We start from the raw sequence: 23,665 nt of genomic DNA on the forward strand, positions 1-23,665 counted from the left end.
CAGACAAAAAACCAAATTTTCAAATTTTCCCACAATGCTACTTATGAAAAAGGTTGATTTACATTAAAGTTTAAGTCATATCCTTCCTAACTAGATGTTTGTTTAACCCCATTCATAGAATGTGACTTGAGAGTAAATGCAGAATGCTTTCCACGGAAAAATAAAAAGTGGGTCATGCTGTAGACTGCAATTACCTGGTTACGAGTTTGCCCAATCTTTCTCTCCTTCCCTGGATACTGGCTACTATTCTACAAGAACTCCAGTTAAGTATAAGTTTGTCAGCATTGATTGAGTGTGTCTGCATTTTACCATTAGCCTGTTCAGATGCCTCCTCTCTCAAGAACTTGTTCAGAGAATACTTCCTGTCCCTCGTGCTCATTAGGTGAGGGCTAGGAAGCCTTCATGCCTGGGTTGATTGCTCTCTGCAATTGGTTTGTTCTTCCAGCCTTCAGATGGCTACTCCTCTGCCTCTGCTCAAATTATTCTCAGACCTAGATAGTCACCAGTTTACCATCTTACTCCTATACCTGCTGTCCCCACCACAGACTTGGTCCCTATTCTAAGGGCAACATATCCATAATGATTTTTCCATTTCTACTGGGCTTTGTTATAATTATTTAGTCAAATCCTACCCGAGTCTAGATTGCACCCAGACTATCCATTTCATAATCCCCTCTTTTTTGGAAGGTGTCTTCATGTTCCCTGTGTTTTTAAAGCTTGTGGCCTGATAGGATCCCATCCGGCTACGACCTGTAGCTCCTCGCACAGTAAAATCCTCTGAGTGTGGTGATGCACAGCAAGATTGGATTTTCAGTTTCAGAGGAATAGATTAGATTAATGTTTCCATTAGTTACTCCAGTAGTTTTGCGAACTGTTTCAACATCTGCTTTGGAGAGACTGCTGTTCTGCAAATACTGCCACTTCCACATCATGGGATTGTGCTCATTTACTTTTGCGGAACATCTATCCCATGGATGAAATTCTGGCATGTATTAAGTACAGTTTCTTTTTTTCAGACAAGTAGATTTTCTTTATAAAAGTCTTTTTTGTGCACTTGGTAGAAAATCTCAATATGGCCATACTCTGAATTCATTCATTTCTGTGTAAATCTGGAGTCAGTTCTGAAAATTCAGGATGTAAATTGTCCTGCATTAACTTCAGTGTCACAGGATACTGCCTGCTGTCTGTCTTGGTGCTACATCTGGTCTGTCACCAGTCATGTGCATTTTCAGTTGACAGGATTGCCCTTTCCCCAGCTGCTTCCCTGACAGGTGGATTCTGTAGTAACTTTAAAATACTCCAAATCCCAGTGGATAGAATAATTAGTCTGGTCATTGCAACAAGCTTTCCATTGACTGCTGGACCAGTCTGTGTTTAAACTGCCATCCATCTCCTAGGCCTTTCTTGCCGCCAGCATGTCAGCTGACATTATCCCTCCTGCTCAATGGAATGAAACTGGACAATACTGGCCTCCTGCCAGCTTAGCATTTCATCACCAACTCACCTCCTAGAATCTAATTTTTTGTGGGTAACCATTTTATTCTGCCTCAGCCACTTTCATTTAAAACTCCTCAATCTTCTAAGCAATAACCTTTTTCGTCTATGTGCTATAATGTTTTCTTAAGAATTTATGATTTTTTCATTCCTCTCTCCCTTCCTAGTTGCGAATTGCCATATAAGCCTATTTAAAGAATTAGACTGCAAATGCTCTATGGAAGGTCCTTTTCTTGACCCTCTTCCTCTTCTACAGATAAAAAAAACAACTAGAAAAAAAGGACTTAACATTTGATGAACTTGCTGGTAAAGTAGATTAGCCATTTTCAGTTGGCAAGATTGATGCTGCTATCAATATTATTAAGTAACTGGGTATGAATTCCTCCTTGTGTAAACCCAAAGAAACAAGTGTCATTAGAGCTCCAGGCAATCCATCTCACTCTTGCCTTCCCAGTGTTCTTTCCTAAATGAAAAATAAATAATAAAACTGTGAGACAGTTGGCTTCATTTTTACCAAATTTTGTTGTTTGGTTTAGGTTGGAGAGCTGAGAATTGCAAACTGCTCTGAGTTGTGGCTGCTTTTCACAATTTTGGAAACAGAATGTTGTAGTATGGGTTATTGTGTTTTTCAGTATTTCTCCTTGTTTGGGAGTGTTGGTAAGGTTTCCAATGAAAAGGGATTCTGAAAGCAGACAGATAGACAAAATATGTTGACTTTCAAGGACTAATTAATGGGAATTCGTCAAAGTATTGGGGAAGGAGAAGTCTTCTTTGATGTTGATTGGTTCATCTTTTGTTGCTTCTTAGAGGAACATATAATGGGTACCAATAGCTCAGTTGTCAGTTCTCTGTGCCCCCAAATTGTCTGTCACACCAGCAACAGTGGTCCCTATTCTAAACTTGGACACCCCATTCACTTCCTATGAAATTAATGCAAAGATCTGCACTCTAAGTGATTTTTTTCAATAACATCAAGAAATTTTAAGGTTGTTATTTTGAGTCCTTACATCTCCTGCCTGGATGAGAAAAGTGACCTTGAGTGCCCTTGGCAAAAGCAGAAATGTGGAAAACGCATGAAGTGAGGAGGTTATGGTATTACAAGTATGGAGAAGTATTTTTTATTTCTTGTTGATTCGTTAATTTAATATTTTTTTTGTTAAGTTTGAGTTTAGTTTTGAGTAATTGACAGATATGAGATGGAGTTGACTTTTCCAAGGCAAATAATGTAATTTGCTGCTCTGCTTCTTTGGAATAAAGTGTGTTTCAATTCCTCCTATGAGAAGACATTAAATAAGAGTTCTAAGATGTTTTACTCCTTTAAGAAAACACTTTTTCCTGAGATATTCAAAGTCAAGAGCACTTGCTCCCCTGTAACTGTCCAGATAAGTAATCTTTTCTATTAGGAGAAAAAATAGTTGAGTCATGTGGTGAAATAATGCCAGCCATAATGCCGTGGCATTGAGACGCAGGAAGTGAAAAGTTTCCCTCACTGTCCCTCCAGTGTTCCCACATGGCAGGGAGGAGTTATTGTGTCTTTCTTTGCTGTGTGCTTCAAGGCTGCTAGCTGTGTGCCTCAGAGAAGGGAGCCAGAGTTGACAAAAAGTCTAAATGTTTAAGAAGGGCTGGAGAGTGTCCAAGGGCATCCATGACCCTTTGACTGGGCACTAAACTATACAAGGAAGTGAAAGAATAGATATGGCATTATTTTGGCAACCAATGCAGAACTGCCTGTGCCTGTCAGCATTTTCAGGGCCACCATGACTTCTGGTCTAAACAGAGCTTAGAACTTGGTGAAACACTTTTCTTCATTCCTTCCTCATTTGGAGATTTTCAGGGATTTTTAGTTTTGTCTTCTGATATACCTTTACTAGATCAGAAAGATAAGCCTTCCTCTACCGAATTTTGAAGGTGCAATTGTGAACTTCAAGTCAGCTTTCATGCCATTTAATTGTGGGCATAAATGAGAGGATCTAGCCAAGTAATGATTTAATTAAAAAGTAGGTAGGAGCTCAGCCTTTCTACCTTTCCATATCTGTATCTGCCATACTAGATTGTCAGCTGAGTTGGCCTGTTTTTCAAATGAGCTGCTATTTTGATAATACTTTTATTCCTTTGCTATATATAAAGAAAGTAAGAAAAACATTAGCTTATTACATTTAGATCAACTGCACTGTTCTGCTCTTTACTGTCAAATGTCATAATTCTCCATATCAATTTGATGTTTGGTTAGACCTGGTGATGTGGCAGTTTTTCGTGTTTTGCTTGTGTTTGATGTTCAGAGCACGCTGGAACTTTAATTGTACAAAGCCTGAAGCAGAATTTAAAAGATGTGCAGGAGTCTCACACAACCCTTGATGTGTTTTAAACCTGTTGCCTGTGAGAATGAACTAAATGATGATGCATTTGCTGATGGTTGGGGCAAGCGTGGAAGTTCTTGCTTAATTACTCCATTGTGGTCTCCATCAGGTACATAAAAGTAGTTTGATTTTGTAAAAGCCCAGAAGAGATTTTTATCTTCAATAGGAGGCTGATCCTTTTTCTACTCAATAGGCTGTATTTTGAAGCCCTGTGTATGAACCATGAAAGTCACAGTGTTTGTCAACACTTCTGATTTCATACCATTTAGAACATGCAATGAAAGTGTTTCTGGAGGCAGAGAAGTCTCCAGAAAGCAGTTTCTGGAGGCATCAAAAGTTTTTCTGGGATGACATTTCACACTCTACATGGGCATTTTTGGAAGAGTGGGGAATGTGCTATGTGGAAATGAAGATAACCAACAATATAATTTGTTAATGAACTAATATTCTGTAGCAATATTTCTCCGAGCTCATAATTTTTACAGGTTACTCCTGTGACAAAGCCATCTTTTCTAACCTTCTTTTCCCCTTTCTACTCAAATCTGAAAATATTCTACAAAATGTCCAGTAGGCTCCAGGTTAACGTCAGCAGTTCTGCTTCATATTGCAGCCAATTCATCACCAACAAGCAGCAGACTGGCACAAAGCTTCTGTTAGCCTGTAAATCAGAGTCTCAGAGACAGACCTACACCTCTGTAAGGACTGAATGACAAGTCATGTATCCGAAAGCAAAGTCTGAATTAATAAAAAAACTATATGAGTTTTAAAAGTTAGAACATTAGCTGGTCCTCAAAGAACAGTGTTAGATTTTTTACTGAGTTCTGTTAGTTTCTAGCTGAGAGTAGGGAAAGGAAAAAATATTGTAGTCTTAGAAAATCTTGACATAAGCTGGAAATCAGACTTTTGGCATGAGTGAGCAGTCATGAAAATCTGTGTGGGAAGAATGTTGCTAGTGGTAAGGAGGCATTGAGGGAGAGCATAGTAATGGATGACAGGAAATCAACCAAGAAAACCATCAAATGGGCTGCACATGGATAAATCCAAAATATCGTGAAGCTGTTATAACCAAAGCACTGTTTTAAATCCCAAATATAGGAAAGAAGTATCCAGGGAAATGGATTTCTCTAGCATTATTTTAGTCATGATGTAAGTCAGTGGTGCACAATTACTCAAATCTTTCTGCACCTCTCTGAGTCCTATTGATGTGGCCCTGTTAGGGCCACAAAGGCCTGTTCTACTCTTTGCCTCACTGTTAAAATCTGCCTGGAAATGTAGATTTCAGTGATGAGATATGGTGAGCAGAAATCATAACAATACAGTACACTAGCATTTTCTAAGTTTTATTCTGAACAGTTGCACTTTTCTAAGCTAGTTTATGAAGAACGACAGTGCTAACCCAGGTCTACTCTGGAGAAAAGAATGAATCTTAATCTCACTTTTACTGCTAATGGCAATGGGTCAGGTTTCTAAGAGAATTTGTATTAAAGTGCATATATTCCAGGAGAAAAAGGAGAAAAGCATAATTGGAAGACAGGAACATTAGAGAACAGATAGGTTTTATTTCATGTAAAGAAGCAGTTTAATTTGAAGATATGCAAGGATCCATAATTTTCAAAATCATGTGCTTTTTTAGGACTCACTGCTAAACCTCTGCACTGGTTTGATATTTTTGGAAGGAAGGCAATACAATTTTCTTATTTATTTCTAATTTTCTTTAGATTTTCTTTACTCCTTTGCTTTTTTTTCCTCTTACATATCCTTTGCTATTCTCCTCAGACATGAGTACAATAAACTTGCCTCAAATGAAAATGCAACTGTTCTCTTTTGCCTTTGCTACTTCATTTCTATTTTCCTTAACACTTTTGCTGCTGATCTCTCAGTAGTGCATTTGAACTATGTGAAGTATTTAAGAAACCATATCAAAAGCTGCGGTTTGTTGTGGTTGGTTTGTTTATTCATTTGTTTCCCCAGCACTATAGTTAATGAATTTTAGTAGACAGATCTGCTTTCTAAGAGTTCAGTTTTGACCACAAGTTTGCTTCTGCAAGATCTCAGAACAGATTTAATAGAAATATAACCACAAGGAACAGGGTTGCTTAGGTTCTGTTCCTGTAACCAGCAGAGAAGTTTTATTTTTAATTTCTGGGATAATCACAGGTTGACTGTGAACATGTTGGAAGCCCACGGTACTTTAAATTCTGCCTTTTCCTCTTCCAGTAACTCATTTCTACATCAATAAAAATATTTGTTTTTTTTTTTTCCCCGAACAAATTTTCTCTATTGTTAATATCTCATGCATGTATTTTAAGGTCCAGGTGGAGAAGAATTACTACTCCTTATGGCATTTTCTCTGTGCTGCTTCCATGAAACAAGTCCAACAATTTCTGCTTACATTTTTGCTGCTTGGCAGGAAGTGTCCTCTTGGGGATTTGCTACAGACCTGGTCCACAGGCAGCAAATGTTCTAGAGCTCCTGACAGTATATGTATTTTGGGGACTTGGGGCCAATGAAAAAGGAGAAGGTCATGCTGTAATCAGTTTAATGGTCTTTTAAGGACTCATAAATTCATTGATAGTAGGTCCTTTTTCTTTCCTTCAGGATTAGAATACTGCAGCTGGAGGGAGGGCTTTGAAGCTTCAGTGAACAGAGATGATTTGTCATAGAATTGTAGAATATCCTGAGTTGGAAGGGACCCACAAGGATCATTGAGTCCAACTCCTGGCCCTGCAGAGCATCCATCCCCAAGAGTCCCATCATGTACCTGAGAGTGCTGTCCAAACACTTCTTGAGCTCTCTCAGGCTGGTGCTGTGACCACTTCCCTGGGGAGCCTATTCCAATGTCCAACTACTCTGTAGTTAAAGAACCTTTTTCTAATGTTCAGCCTAAACCTCCCCTGACTCAGCTTGATGCTGCCTCCTTGCGCCCTGTCAGTGGTCACCACAGAGAAGAGAACAGTGCTGCCCCTCTGCTTCACCTCATCTGTAAAAAGCTGTGAGGTCTCCCCTCAGTCTTCTCTTCTCCAGGCTAAACAAACCAAGTGGCCTCAGACTCTCCTGATATGATTCACCATCTTTGTAGCTCTCCTTTGGGTGCTCTGTAATAGCTTTATTTCTCATATTCTGGTACCCATAATTGCACACAGGACTCAAAGGGAGGCTGCACCAGCACAGACCACAGTGGGACAATCATCTTCCTTGGCTGGCTGTTCTTGCTGTTCCTGATGTACCTCAATACTTCATTTTTGTTGGTAGCTTTTAAAAACTTCATTAAAATGAAGATCTTATGCAACATTATGCCTTCGACTGGCGGTGCTATTCTTTGTCTCACATTCATCAAAGTAACAAAAATGTAATTCTGAAGTAGCATCAGGAATTTGCTAATAATTCCAGATTTTGCACTCTGCTACCCTATTAGTTGTTTACAGGCAGAAACATGAGGCAATCAAAACCCACCTGTGATATCCTCCTGCTAATGAGAATGTTTCCATCTATGTATTTAGATATGAGCAGCTAGAGAGCCTGAGACTGCTATTCACATTCTTTCCATGAGTTCTTCTTTCTATTTCTTCAGATTCTGACCCACATGTCCTTTAGCTGTCACCTTAGACACTGTCTGTACTACTCCTCTGTTGCTTGTGCACTTAGAATGCACACACAAACCCCCTCTTTACTTATCCCCTCTTCTCAAAAAAACTTTCTTTAATAAGTAGCTAAGATAGTAATTTTTCATTGGAGTTCGAATCAGGATGATATCTCCTATTAAAAAAAATATTACCAAAATGCCTTGTCCTGATAAAGTTTGCAATTTTTTTTCATAGAATCAGAGAAAAGCCATGTTGGAAAGACCCTTGAAAGGCCTTTTGTTCAAACATTTTCAGAATCAAAACTCACAGTTATAATTTCTCATGTCACCTAGAAATGTAAGGAAATGACTGCATACATTTTAATTCATCAGCAGTCAATATTTTGTCAGACTAGCCCATTTGATGTTCTCCATATTGCCTAATAATGAAAGTAGTTATAAGATGCAGATCCATGGATCAATTCCTCTGCAATTGTAACAAAAAAGATCCAGATAAATTTAAAAGGCATGCTGTCTGTCTAAATATTAATAATACAGGGAAAGGTAAAATGGGATGTATAGCAGAATATTTGGTTTAAAAGTTGTCAGTCTGGGAATGAGAGACCATATTCTTGCATGGAAGATGTCTGCTGATTCAGAATTGGAACACAATATCTTAATATTTGTTTAGTTTTCAGTTTGTTGATGATTGTCCATTGTTTTGTTAATGTTATTATCACCATTTTTGCTGCCTAGTGCTTCTGTAATGATTTTTGCAAACACATTGGGAATGATATTTAAAAATAAAATTTTACTCTTTCAAAGAAGTCTTTTGCCTTTCATTTCCATCACTTTTCTCCTGTACTCATTTTTGTTAATCTCATCTTGTGGAGTGTGTTATAGAAGTTTTTCTAACAAGATTCAAAAGAGAGTATTGTCTCAGTTATATATATGTGTATATAATTACTTACAGAATGAACTGCAAACTTACCTTTTGAAAGCTGTGGAACAGTGAAATTAAGTGTTAGTTAATTTCCTAGCATTATTACTGTATGATCATGATATTAAAGGCTACATTGTAGTAGAGAAAATTCTTTCTTTAATTTCATGATAACATACGTTTTTTTTTGTTTTAAGTGGTCCCCACTTATCAAAGAGTAAATGATCTCTAAACAAAGGGGGATTCACCGTTCCATCTTACTCTTACTGCTAAAAATTTGGCCCATGTTCTCTGTATGACATTTCATTCAGACTGTCCTCAGTGAAAAAGACATTGATTTCTGTATGAATTGAGGGCTTAGCTGTTACTGAGCAGACTTTTATAGCATGCTACAAAAAGGGGTTGTGACATTGTTGTATTACAGATGGAGATACCAAAGCATGAACAACTCAAGATTTAAATGTTTCATTTTGTAGGGTGTCCGAATGTTAATTAATGATATTCAGTTGATGCTTTGCTTTATTTCCACAGTACTAAATATTATTTAGCTCTTTATATCTCACCATCCCAAGACTGCTACAGCATTTTTGTGGGGCACATTGACAGCTTGAAGGCTTACATGGGGGTGCATAAAGAAACTGCCATCACTGGTGCAGCTGTGGTTACTGCAGTACAAAACATTTACCTGGCAATGCTTTGATAACGTGAGAGAAAGCAGGTGTAGAATCCAGTTGTCAAATGTGGTGCTCATGCACTCTTCCTGCAGTACTCCCTCATTCATCCTTTTCCTGCAAACTCTAGAAGAAGTAAAAGGTCCTGTGCTCAAATTCTTGTTCACTGCAGAGTTCTACTAATTCCCGAGACCAGAAGAGGAGTAGGTTCTTGTCAGTAAAGGTTGCTTCTGTCTAAGTAAAAAAGGCTTCAGGGTGATTAAATTGCAGCCTTCCAGCACCTGAAAGGAGCCTACAAGAAAGATGTAGAGGGACAATTTACAAGGACATGCAGTGACAGGACAAGGCGGGATGGCTTCAATCTGAAAGAGAGTATGTTTAGATTAGATATTAGGAAGAATTTCTGTACTGTGAGGGTACTGAGTCACTGGAACAGGTTGCCCAGCACATTTGTGGATGCTCCAAGCCCAGAAGTGTTTTAGGACAGTTTGGATGTGGCTTTGAGTGACCTGGTCCAGTGAAAGGTGTCCCTGCCCATGGCAGGGGGCTTGGAACTAGATGATCTTAAAGGCTTCCAACTTAAGTCATTCTATGATTCTGTGAAGTAACTGGGTTGTATGTGAATATGTTTCATATCTCATGTATCATCTAGAAAATTAATTTCTCTGCAGCAGTAGAAAATTAAGAGCATGCCTTCCAAACAGAGAGAAAATGGATATTGTGTTGAACTCATGATAGACAAGAGTTCGGTTTTCACTTTGCTTTTTTTCCTCTTCAAGCACTGATTTATTCAAGAAATCTAAAGACACATTAGCTTTATCCCCCAGTACTGCCCTGTATGCAGCTGGGTGACACAGCCCTATAATGGAAGGGCATCAGCCTGAACAATAAGTACTGCTGCACCAGAGCTCTTAGTTTTAGGAGAACTGTTTCTTGTGAAGCACACTGGCTGGTTTGCTACTGGATCAATGTCCCTTTCCTACAACCTTGGTTTGAGAGGTGTTCATTAGTGTGATTTTGTTTTGAGGAGCCCTAGATCTATGTCTAGCATGCACATTATAGTTATCCCGATAAAGCCACAGTGATGGCATTAAATCAACACAGCTAGTTTGCTTCCAGAAAAGTGTAAACGTCATTTTTAGTGAAGCAGAGAAGGGGTTAATTAGGAAATTAGGTAAGAAAGATATTAATAATTTTGTTTTGAAGCTAAGTTCTGTTAAACAGGCAGGAAAATAACAGGAAAAGGAAGGACCTCTATCAGGAAAGATGTAACTGTAAAGGAGATTCATTGCCTTTTGCAGCAATTAGGAAATCATAAGTTTCAGGTCCTGTTAAACATCAAACTGCAGGTGTTTGTTAATAAAATGCTAACCTCCACAACAAAGGATTTCACACTCGTTTCTTATCTTTCATTTTGGGATCAGCTGAAGTGACACATTCTAGCAGTTTCCAGGGAGACAGCATTTTGCTCACAGCCCAGACTCACGTTGTGCTGCTAACTCCACAGATACTTTGATTATGGGAGAGAACTTTTTTCTTAAAAGTTTTTTAGCCTTTACCATCAGTAATGAAGTTTTCAGAAAACACCCTCAAGTGCTTTATGATGCTGTTTTCTCATGCAGTTAATTAATAATGTTTTCGTTTTCAGTGTTGTGTGATCGTTTTTCATAAATCCACATTAGCTAGTTAGCTAGTGCTCTATTCCCATATTCAGACTAGTGGGGCTTGCTGTAGAATATAAACTACAGTAGTTTAGCTTAAATTCTTTCAAAAATTGTCTTAAGTAGGTGTTTCTATTTATGTGCATATTTTTTTAACCATTCAATCTGTGTTCAAAAGTGTTTTAGTTCCCAAAATATTTCTAACCATTACAGTGCTTTCAACAGGAAATGCATCACTTTTAAAAAGCAGCAGTTTCAAAGCTTTTCTCAACTCTGCATTTTAGGAGAGGTCGTCATTAATCAGCATCTTGTTTTTATTCACCAGAAATCATGCAATTCTTAGAGCTCCTGGTTGTTATTCAGTTGCTGTGGGGAAAGTAAATGTCCTTTGAAGTTGTAAATTAAGAAAAGCCAAAGACCATCCAGCACATAAATTTCAATGGACTACAATGGGATTTTACACATCTACCTAGTAAATTAATCTACCTAGTAAATTACTGTGGACAAATAATGTGCCATGAAGAATTACTTAGATTTTATTAACCTATACTGAACTATACTCCTCACACTAAAATATTTCACTGCATTATTTTATTGCCTATTTACTGTCACAAAATAAACTACTGACTATGGAATGATGTACCAGTTTTGGACAGATTGATGGATTTAGACTACATGTCTTCTTAGGACATTGCAACACTAAAGCAATTCTGAGGTTCATAAAAGACAGCAGCAAATCTTAGCAGGGTTAGGACATGGAATAGAGGCTGACAGCTGCACAGGCAATAGGGAAGGTTTCAGTTTGCTGTTAAAGAAGACTTTCAGAGCCCTTATGTTTAGGAGGTTTGTTTCTGCAAACACTCAGGGGAAACTTCTTAAATTTCATATCAAAGTAAAACTTAAGTCCAGCTAGGTGTTGAGCCTAAATATAAATAAAACATCATAAGTATCTAAGCCATGGTATAGATCTGTTAAAAAAAGTGGGCCAGGATCAGCAAAAGTCTCTGTGTAGCTCAGCATCCTCACTCTGGCATTGACCAAAAGTAGGAAAGGTTAGAAAAAATAACAGCATATATGCCATGCATCTCCCTGTCCCTGGAAGCTTAGGGAAATTCTGAATGAGACATTATTTCTGTTGAGTGAAATAAATGAACTTGTCCTTTCTGGGCAGGCATATCTCTGTAGATGTGGCAGTTCCTGTGTAGCCATTTGAAGGTACCCAGGCACAGAGTTTGTCAGGGTAGGGCCTTTAGACTGGGCTGCTAAACCAGCTTGTGAATATTTGTATGCCCAAGTAAAGTATATGCACATTGTTATTTCTGTAATTTGGAGCACACAGAGGCAAAGTAACAAGATTCCTTTTTCTTTTCAAGTTATTTTATCTCAAATCAAGTTTTTTGGGAAGGTGATTAGCAGTCTTTGTCTGCATGTGAACCCCTGTTTAACAAGCATGGCAATGGTTACTTATAAGCCTTAGACAAGTTTCAGTGACTTAATGGTGTATGTTTTCACTTTATTGCAGTCTGAAGAGCTGCTCAAAATGCTTAAAACTTCAATTTCATTTTTGTGTTAAATTTAATATATATATATTAAAAAGCAAAGCACTTAAATGGAAATTCTTTTGATTTATGCATTAGTATTGGATGAAATGTTTTAAACTTCATGTTAAAATTATAGTTCTCTCTTTATATTTTTCCCAGAAAATAAAAGAAGTAATTTATGAACCTGATTTAGTAAAAATGTTATATTTATAGAAGAAATAAAATATTTTTATTAGAATTGGGTTCACCACAAGGTGGATTTTGTAAGCTTCCCATCACCTTTATTCCTAAAAAAATTAATTTTACTGCTAACCGTCTTTTCATGTCAGCATATGGAAGACTCAAATAAAGTAGCAAATAATGACTTTTTAATATGTATTTTAAGGGAACCTGCAGTGCAAGGGGTACATTTTAAGCTTATCAATGTAATGTAATGTAAACTGAGCCTTCCTGCTCTAAAATGAACCATTATATCTAGAAAAGGAGCAGTCATCTCATTATCAGCTAAACTCACAGAACAGTCTGGGAAAGTTACAGCTTTGCTTCAAGGCAAATCAAGAAATACTCCTCTGTCATTTTGGAGAGGTGGTGCAGGAGTCCTATGGATACTTCAACCCTGGGTTAGCAAATAGACTGTAGGTGGGGAAACCTTGTTGTTGTGGAGATGGAGACAAGACAGAGTGAGCAGGACTAGGCATATGTTCCTAGAACTGCTGCTCCTGATGATTAAATGTGGCTAATCAGATGCTGACTGCTGAATTTCTGAATTCCCAGCTGTACTGCAGGAACAATGATCATTGAACATCAGTCATTGCCAGGTAATTTCAGCAGCACATGCTATTTTATACAATGCCTACAGGGCTTGAAAAGAAACCAAGATACCTTTGCAACGTGACATTTAAAAATATGAACAGTATATTTTTTTTGGCAGTGGATTGTGGAATTTACATTCTGGGTTTTCTCAAATATCATTGTTAGTGTTTCTTAAAATGAACCATATCTCATTAGTGGCATGATTTCATGGTAATGTAACAGAAATGCAGTCAGCACAAACATAGATGTACAGTAAATGAACACTGCCATAAAGCATTCTATGATATTTTTTCCCCTGTATTATTAATTGTGAAAGGTTCTGAGTTTGCAATGTTTCCAAATGCCATACCCCATTTAACCCTAATAGCCATTATTCAGCATGACACTTACAAATGTACTTTACAAAAATGTTCTGTAAACAACAGTAGGGACTTGCCCAAGGACCCTGAAATACAAACACTGAATTGCCCATCCATCCTAAAATAGTAATGTCATCCACATCCAGCAATACAGGATACTGTAAGCAGTGGTTATGTTCCATTTCTAAAGGCTGGGGGAAAAATCAAGCAGAGATCCTAATAGAAGTGAAAGGAAAATTTGCTAGGACCTGAAAGACTTAATAAATTTACAAATGAACCTTATAATAGTACATATTTTATTACTGTATATAGATTCTATCCAGTACCTGAAGGGAGCCTACAAGGAAGGTGAAGGGGGACTCTGTCAGGAAATGCAGTGATAGGACAAGGGGGAATGGCTTCTAAGTGAAAGAGAATAGGTTTAGATTAGATGTTAGGAAGAATTTCTATACTGTGAGGGTGGTGAGACACAGGAGCAAGTTGCCCAGAGGAATTGTGGATGCTTCATCTCTGGCAGTGTTCCAGACCAGGCTGGATGGGGTCTCTGAGCAACCTGGTGTAGTGGAAGGTGTCCCTGCCCACAGCAGGGAAGTTGGAACAAGATGATCTTTAAGGTCCATTCCAACCCAAAACATTCAATGATTCTCTGATACTTCAGGCATAAAAATGTTACTTTAAAGAATGAAGCATTCTAAATTTGATCTATAGTGAACAAAGTCTGTTGGCTTTTCTTGTACAAGGGAATAATTTTGACAGGAATTGAAAAACTCTACGGTCAATTTGCAGATGAAAATGTAGCGTGCAGTATCTTTTCAGTGATCCTGACATCGTAAGTAAAGAAGAATGAGGAAATTAACACCATCAAGTGCTGCTTCATTGAAACCAGAGCAGTGCTGCAGGTGGCTCAGTCCAGCTGGCTCGTAGAAATATAGCTGGTTCCCAAAGTGTTTGTTAATCTTATCTCTCAGTTCTGCTTTCCATCATGAGACTTGGCAGACACTTCCCACTGCTCCTCTTGAACTTGCTCCTTCTCATCACAATCCTATAGGCACAGCAAAGCGCTGGATCCTGCTGGGGAAGGCAGGGGAGAAGGGGACTTCCAAAAGGAGCATATTTAATCCCTGAAACAGTGTTTTCCAGCAGAATACTACTCTATTGGAAAATTCTCAGCTGGCCCTGACTACTAAGGATAGTGAATCTAAATACATTAAGCAGTGATACCTTTGAGTATCATTTTTAAATATGGAGCTCTCTTTATCAAATGGAAAGAATAAGGCTTCATTGTCAAAACTATGGAACTATTTACTTTTATTATCATATGTGATGGGATAATAGTTAGAATGAAGTAGTATTGGCTTTTGCTGGATCTGAAAGATCAGAGAAAGATTTTTTATTAATATTATTTTTCTATTAAATGAAATATCTTGCCTTTCTGAAAATATCTGGACTACTGGTCTTTGAAGTGAAAAGGAGGTGGAATGTCACACCTTTTGGTGTTAGCTTCAGGATGTGGAGTCATATTAACATTTTATGTACTTCACTGAGGATTAAACCTGCGCTTAAATGCTTTTGCTGAACCGGGCCATGAAAGAGATTGCTTAAAAGAAGACGAGTTACCTGGGGAGTTTGAAGAAGAAAATCAAGTCACTCTCAGAACTTAGAAATGTCATATAAATCCTCATCTCAACATCAGTGGGAAAATCCAAAACTGCATGTTGCAAAGCTTTGCAGAAAATAAGAAAATGAGGTTTCGCTTTGAAAAATTCAAGCTGGTACTTATGCATAAGATAATCAGAAATACAGATTACCAGAGCAGAAGGATTTAAAAGGACCTATCAAGTTGAAATACATTCATTTATTTAAAAAAGCATTAACTGTAGTATCAGATAAAATTCCTACTCTGTGGTTGCTCTGGAAATTCTGAAGGCTTTACAGTCACGATTTTCATTCTGCTGTTACAGTGTGAAAGAGTCACAGAAACATGAAAAACAATGAACCTGAAGATACACAGAGGGCATGCAAATGTAGAAGTAAACAAACTAAAAAGAAGCAGAAACAGTTTTTAATTTTTTCTAGTTTTTGGAGTTATCACAAGCCTTGGAGTTACGCCAAACAATAAAAAGCACATTATGTTCAGGCAACTGACTGACTTTTAAGTAGTGTTGCTTAAAGGCAAAAGGCATTGATCCTCAATTAAATGAAAATTAATTTACTATCCTTTTCCTTTACTCCTTCATAAAGGTTGTTCAATGGCCTTAGATTTTTTAAAATCAGAATAAAAAAATTATTTCAGACAAGTCTTGTTGGCAGTAGAAAAATACTGTTCCCATATGAGAATAAGGTCACTTAATTTTGGCACCTCAATTATTTTCATCTTTAGCAGGATTATAGAAAAAGACTGCTTCAAAATCTTGTTGCAGGATGTCAAGCTATTTGTAAATTCATCTAGAGTAAGGAAGTCACAAGTGCTAAAACATGATGCTAATTCTACATTTATGCCCCATGGCCAGATGGCAAACTTCATGTGATCCTACCACTTTATAGACACAGATCTTGACTAGTTCTCAGGCTAGTGCACCTACACTGAAATAAATTTAACTTTTGCTGTAGAGAAATAGGGAAATAATGAGAAGTGGAAAATTAAATTAGAAATAGATTTTTCCCCCTAAATATCAAAATGTTTTGATAATGGAATATATTGGTGCACAGAGAACTAGGTGACCTAGGTGACTCAAGATTGGATCTTGAGTTTGATGTGACTTATATTTCATTTGGTCTTATGTGTAGAAAGAGGAGAAAACAGAATTGTTATCCTTACCTACATTTTTAAACAAGAGATCTAGATTTGTTTTGAGTTGCTTTTGGGAGAACTCACATGTTAACAAAACTTCTGTTTTTCTGTAGTGCTATACATCACTATGATATCACTATAATCACATATCTACTGTCTTGAAGCTATGTGTTATATCCTCTTAATTTTTCCCAAGCTGGTTTTAGCAAATGAGATGAATAAATAGAGGAGGTAGGAGAATATTATGCATCTGAAGAAGTGTTTAAATAATGATAAAATATTTCTCAAGGTGGCTTCTAGTTCAATTAAATAATGAAAATGTATTTATACTCTTCTCACCTTCTAGTTTCAGATTCTTCTCAGCTTCTAGTTTCAGAACTTCCTTGTTTTTATTTTCTTTGTGTTGTTTTGTTTGCTCATTTTTGTTAACACAAAGTAAGATTTGAGCAAGATATGAGACTCAACTGGAAGCTTTAATAGGGAACCTGTTGAAAAAGTTGGGTAGCACTATATTGAAAAGTATTAGGGCAGGATCAGTCAGTTCTTCTTTTCCAGTTTGTCTCCTGGTCTCACATTGCCCTTGAGTTGTGCACTGCAGTGGCTGTTGGAATAATTGATTTTTTCAGTTCACTGACGGAAAAAATTCCATTCACACTGACCTTAAATGATTTCTTTAGGAGGGGCATTGCTCATCATTTTAAAAATCTGAAGGCTTAGAATATTTCATTGGAGATAATTTGAGAAATAAAAAAAAAACAAACCCAAAACAAAACTAAAGGTAAATGCTGAGGCAATCATCAGTCTGAACTCAAAATTCTTTTATTTTAATAATGGCAGAAAAACTGTTTTGACCTTTAACAATTGTTTTTCCCCACTGAAATATGCCATGTCTTCAAATGAATTCTCAAATAGTTTTGATGATACTTTATTGTCCTAGAGATATGTTTGCCACAGGATTTTTTTTTCAGTATTACTCCAAGCCTGTACAAAATTTTACAGATTTTGTTTCAAGATAGGGCACATTAGGAACAGGATCCACATTTTCTTCAAGTGGTGTGTTTTGTCTTTTCAAGGTTTTTCAGACCATACTTTCGTGTTGCTGCCTTGTCAGCCCTGGGCAAACTGGGTTCAAGTTTGGAGCATGGATCCAGACCATATTCCTTCCTCCTCAGAGGAAAGGTACCACACCTGTAATTTGGGGTCCCTGAAAAACAGAGAACATGTTCTAGGAGATGACTGAGATCTAGATATAATTACCAGGGGCCAATCCTTATTTAAATTAAGGAAAAGTTTTCTTGTTTCCATTCCTTCCTTCCTTCAGATCCAGCTGGCAAAATTGTAGTGCTTCCTGTGTGCCTGTAAATAGTGACTTCTCACAGGAACTGATTCACTTCAAAAGCTTTAAGGGGCCTTGCACAAAAATAGCCTTTAAGAACATGTGCACAACTGTTAAAATCAGTACCAGAGATGTGTTAACAAAACCAGGGTTGCAAGGCAATGAGATGGGAATATATAGCAACCAAAGTAGTGCAAGCCAGCCATGCCATGAATAACCTTCCCACATGCTACAGTAATGCTACATATTTATATCACAAAGAAAGGAACTCATGAGAGCAGGAACATTGGGATGAAACATCACAAATACCACAAATCCAAGGCTGAAAGGAATGTTATCTTGACCATGAATTTTGGTTGAATTTCTGGTGCGTTGAAGAGATTGGTTTTTTTAATAATCATAGAAAAGTTGAAAGGTTTGGAATGGAAGGGACTGTTAAAGTTCATCTATTTCTACTCACCCTGCTATGGTCAGGGGCACTTCCATTAAAGTGAGTTGTTCAAAGTCCCATCCAACCTGACCTTGAACATTTCCAATTATGAACTATCCACAACTTCACTGGGAAACCTGGTTAAGTGTCTCACCACCAATGTAAAGAATATCTTCCTTATATATTCTCCCTGAATCTGTCTTCTTCAACTTAAAACTGTTGCCCCTTGTCATGTCACTAGAGGCCTTGGTAAAAGATGCCTTTGTATAATTTTTCTTAGCCTCCTTTAGGTACTGGAAGCCTTCTACAATAGTCTCTCTGAAGGCTTTGCTTCTCCAGGCTAGACAACCCCAGCTCTCTGCCTGTCAATACTTTGCCTGTCTTCATGGGAGAGGTACTGCAGCCTTCTGATCATCTTCATGGCCCTCCTCCAAACCTGCTTTAAGAGCTCAGTGTCTTCCTTTCCTATACATCTTACTACAGTGGGAGTGACACATGACTAACAAATACACTACTTGCTGTAAAAGCCTGAAGAAGAGGCTGGGCCATTATTTGTTTCACTGAGTTTTCACCTTCTCTGCTAAGCAAGCTGCCAAGAAGTGTTTTTCTGCTTAATGGAGAGAAAGAAAAGCAATTTAAGGATGGGTTTTTGTGGCCATACATGAGACATCTAGTTTGGATGAGTTCATTTTCTCTCAATAAACTTTGCAGCGAGTAGCTTACATGTAGGTATGGTGTTAAGGCAGGGGAACCAAGTGCCGAACAGGTCACACAGCCCCACTAGTCTGTGGCCAGAGCCTGGGTTTCCTCTCTTCCAGGTCAGTGAAGCCTTAAATGCTGCGTTTTCTGGGAATGCCAGTGGATAACACAGAAAATTTTCTGCCTGCTGCCAGGACAATAAGCTGTTTCTTTAACCAGCTGTACTTTACGGTTAGTGCTTTGCAGGTTTCCTGGGCTGCTTATTTCTTTCCCCTCTCTGCTGTCTACTTGAATGCTGGATTTCATCTGGACTGTGTATTGAATAAGAAAGAAGTTCTCTCTTTGTCTTGATAATGAAGAAAATGTTGGGAACATGTAAAAGTTGCCAGCTTGCAAATTTACTAAGAAAAATGCTAGGTGAAACAGAATTGTTTAAGATGTGTACAGATCATCCAGTTTTTCATTTTTCAAAATTATTGAGATGGACTATTCTGGTACGACAGTTAGGACTCATCCCTTCTGGGAATATAATTTACCGTAAGGTCATTACTTTGACTTTGAACATTTTTACTCAAGGGGTATTAAAGGGTAAAATTCCCCTTACAATAAACAGGATCCTTGAATAATATGCACATTCACACTGACTCAAGGCTTACTTTTGGTTTAATCTTTAATTCAGCAGCAGATTGCTTTACACAGTAACACTATCAATTATAAAAATGATCTATTGAAAAGAACTGGGGAAGGTATCAAAATTGTGTGGTTGTCTTATGATGAAGACAGCAGACAAGTCAGTATGCATCCTGGAGAAAGAGCAAATCTCTTGTTTTGCTTGTTTTTTTGTTCCAAAAATTCTTGACACTTTTCCCTCCATTTTTTTTGATTTCTGTGAGGCAGCTGCCACCATAATATTTAAGTGAAGTGAAAAGAATTAAAGGCAAAAAAAAAATACTATTAAGGCAACAGAACTGTGTTTCAGAACATTCGGGTTCAATTATTCAATTACCAGCTTTCCTTTGCTCCTGCTTTCCTTTGTAATCTTGAGCAAGTTCTTTCTTTGTATTGTTTTCCCTCATATACATATTGTGTTTAACAATACTTCCTTCTCCCACTTATCATGGTTTTGGACTAGAAGTAAACTTTTGGGGATGGGACCAGTCTTTCACTGAAAGTCTGAAGTCCAGTCTCAAATGTACGCATCCTCACTTAGTGGTGCCTAATTTAGCTGCAGCTATGGCATTCTTGATTATCACTGTATCAGATTCCTGTAGACTAGTCAGTAGAAAATGTATTATAACACAGTTTTTAATAAGCTAAAAGATTCTGCTAAATGCTTTTTTTAATGACCACTCATGACTAAAGATAGCAGCGCGATGAGTAAAGTGCACAGTCTGATTAAGTATGGATGTCTCTGTATTTTCAAATTTGTATGTTCATGTACACATGAATAAATATATTCATGAAAGTAAAAGCTCTTTCCTCAACAGGTATTTGAGAGTAAAAAATCTGTCTGAGATGAAGAAGGAAAAAAACCATTAGAATTACAATGACCAGGACAGATGGCAAATAAGATTTAATGCAAAAGTTGATTGATTTTTTTTTTTCTTTAACCTAAATTAGTATGTGTTTCTAGTTAGCCTGCTAGTGGCAGAGTAAATAAAAATTCTTCTGAGGTCTGAACAAACAAACCTTGTCTGAAATCTGATGTCATGTATTGCTTGTGGAGTGAGAGCGGTTGTGATACTGCACTTATTTTGTGTCTTCTTCCACAATAATATCAAAGTCATTGGCTCTTCCAGAACTGGTACTCTAATATACCACACAAGAAACACTCTGGCAAGATAAAAACTAAAGGCCAGCTCTTAACAAATTACCCATTTGACAGAAGAACAAATGGAAAGATTGAACATAATGCATGCCCACCAAGGAGGGTCACCTTGTGTGTTCTGCAGTCTTAGAGAGCAGCACACTGTGGGAATACACAATGTTTGTATGACAGTGTGCTTAGTTACCTTGAATCATACTGTATTTGCACTGGAAAGCTTCCCTGTTCTACACATCCAGCTCTTTAAGTTTGGACTGTAAAAGTGCACATCTGTCACCTGTGGAGAGTGTCCCCATCATGGGTTGGCACTCCAGGGTGCCAGACTCCAAATTTCACACAGCAGGGCTGATGCACAGAAGGGATATTGATGCTTTGTAGTTTCACAGGAGTGAACTCAGCATGAAGTAGAAACTGCCTACTGGAGATGCTGAGCATCACTGACAGATGGCATTTTGCCTGCTTTAGTGGTAGAGTGTCTTGGTTCTTGCTCACTTCATACTTATATGCCTAACTTCTAACCTGTACAGTGAATTATCATTTGATGGGCTGCCTTTGAAAGACTCCAGACACCCAGTCTACTTCCATAATTGCTGGAACAGCCAGGATAGCAGCCATCCTTCAAGTCTGTAATATCAGCTCCAAAAGAAATGAACATTTGCTTTGCTACTAGTAGCATGATTCTCCAGAGGAATGAGAGGATTATATGTGGCATCCTGACCTCTCAGCCTCCCTTCCAGCATTGGAGATGAGTGAAGACAATAAGGTTTTATCTATTCTAAGGCCTTGAGAGAGTAGTGCAAGAGTTAGGAAGGGGAAGTAGAGCTAGTATCCTAACTCCTTCAGGATGCTGTGACTGTAGTGGCTAATAGCTGTTCAAAAAATTAATTAAAGTAAATGACATTAAAATTCCCCTCCAAGATAAGCCAAAATATTAACCCCCAGAGATGCTTAGCTGAGGCATTTCAAAGGCTAAATAGCTTAAAGAACCTTGTCTGAACACAGAAGTTTTATGTGTTGCATCAGATGAGATACTTGAAAAGAATATCAACTCTGAACCTAACCCGAAAGCAACCCACTGTGTCCTTTCCAGTTCTGGAAGAGTGAATGAACTCCACTCCAATTATTTCTTTGCTCATATCTGTAAACTTGTCCTCTGCAAATGCTGGACAAATTTCTCTAATATCTGTCAATCTGCACCACAAGCCCAGACTCCCTAATGTGATAACTTAAATATGAAGAGGACCTTATGTAAATTGTATTGAAATTAAATCAAGGAAGACAAACTGCAGACATCTGCTCCTTGCTTTAGTACTGTTTAGGTGTTTTCCCTTGATCTGCATAAAAATGCTTACTTTGCTTGAATAAATGCCAACCCAACATTTTAGCTAAATAACCATGTGATTGGCTAAATAACCACGTGAGCAATGGCAGTGAGAAGGTAAATGGGAAGGTGAAGGCATCACAGGATATGGATTAGCTGGCTACAGTTCCTCATTCAAAAATTGCTGATTAGTGATCTCCTTTAAAATCTGATTAGAAAGGAACATTGTTTTCATTCATTTAAGTAGGGGCCGGTCACCTTTTATGCCGCTAAATGTATGAGACAGCGTTTATAGAAGTATGACTCTCGTGGGTGAAAAAAAAAATATTAATGAATGGCTTTGGAAAAATAACATTTAGACCGTCCTTTAAGCAATGAACACATTCTCCTTTACTTCCCTTAGTCCTGATTCTCCTTGAATCATAATTCCTATGTGGTGAAACTTTATTAGTCGTGACAGACTTTACACCTGAGATTTGTCTGGGATGTTATAAAGTATCCACCTTCTCATACCCAAACACATAACCTCACTGCTACAAGGTAGCCATGATAGGCAACAATCCGCAATCCACACTGCAATTTTGCAGTTAGAGGGAAGAGCTGATGGCTCTCTACGGCTGCTGCAGGCAGTGTCTGCACTCCATTGCTTTCATCCAGGCACGGGTTCTTGTTGTCCCAAAGCTTCTGAAATTGAGGAACCACCTCACTGCTACTCTCAATTCTTCCAAAGTTTGGATTGGTAGTCTTGCTTCATAGTGCCTCACACTGGCGATAGCTAAAGGGCATGTGTGCAGAATGCTGTCACAGTGGAGCTCCCTATGGGATTGAGGTTTGAGCTGGCTTCCAAAATTGTTTAGCTTCCCTCTGTGACTGATTGGTAAGCATGCTGCAGTGCTGCTTTTTGAATTGGGCTTCATATGGAGCATCCCTGGAAGTGCTTGCTCCATCTCATTCCTCTTTTAATCGTTCAGCTACTAATTATAGCTCAGACTTCATGGTGATGATGGGAAGGATTTAACTTTTCTCATCTTTCTGAAGTGATTTGAACCTGGGATTAACTACTGTGGGCAGACTGAAGATGTTCTCATTCCCCCTGTTAAAGCTTCTGTTTTATGTGGAATAAATAAATGTGCACCATGCCAGATAATAAACACGATACAGGAGTGCTTGAGGCATCTCAGTTCTGTTCCTGCTACTCCATTTATATTCAATAAACCCCACAGAGGGATGGGATTTGAGGCATACTTCTGCTTTAATGTTGCCTCTTAGCTGGCTGCTATCTTTGCAGTGTTTTCCTGCTCTTTTATTCCTTAGGCTGTGGCTGCAAGGAATAGAAAATATGGTTTTAGAACCAGGATTTAAATGTAGGATTTAAAATGTCACAGCCATATGGCATGGCACGGAACTGGTTCAAAGTAACCCTGACTTTTCCAGTGTGCTCAAGGGATTTTCAAGGCAGGCAATTATGCACTAGATTTTATGCCAGCTCAGATATTATCTGACTCTCAGTTCTGATGTTACTCACAGCCAGACACTTTCTCCTCTACTGAGAGTGACATAAACAATCTTTAACTACTTTCCTAATCCAGGTCAGGGTCATGTGGCTGAATGATCTCAGGAAGTCTAAGTCTGACCCTGGTTAGCACAGAACTGTGGTCTTATGTTCCTCACAGGCAGTTTAGTAGTCTTAGACATAAGCCTAAATGTGATCCATCTCTGCCTTTTGTAGTCCTAACATTTGGCAAAAACTTAGGTTTCTATTATTGGGATGAAATCTTTAGGTAGAAGACAATATTACATTGATTTGATAAAACATATTTGTTAATATATATAGAAGTTTGTCTCTCAGATCAGTAGAAATCAAA

Source organism: Agelaius tricolor, unplaced genomic scaffold (genome assembly GCF_023055355.1).
Source record: "Agelaius tricolor isolate 1412-34295 unplaced genomic scaffold, bAgeTri1.0.p SCAF_6, whole genome shotgun sequence".
NCBI classification, from domain to species: Eukaryota; Metazoa; Chordata; class Aves; order Passeriformes; family Icteridae; genus Agelaius; species Agelaius tricolor.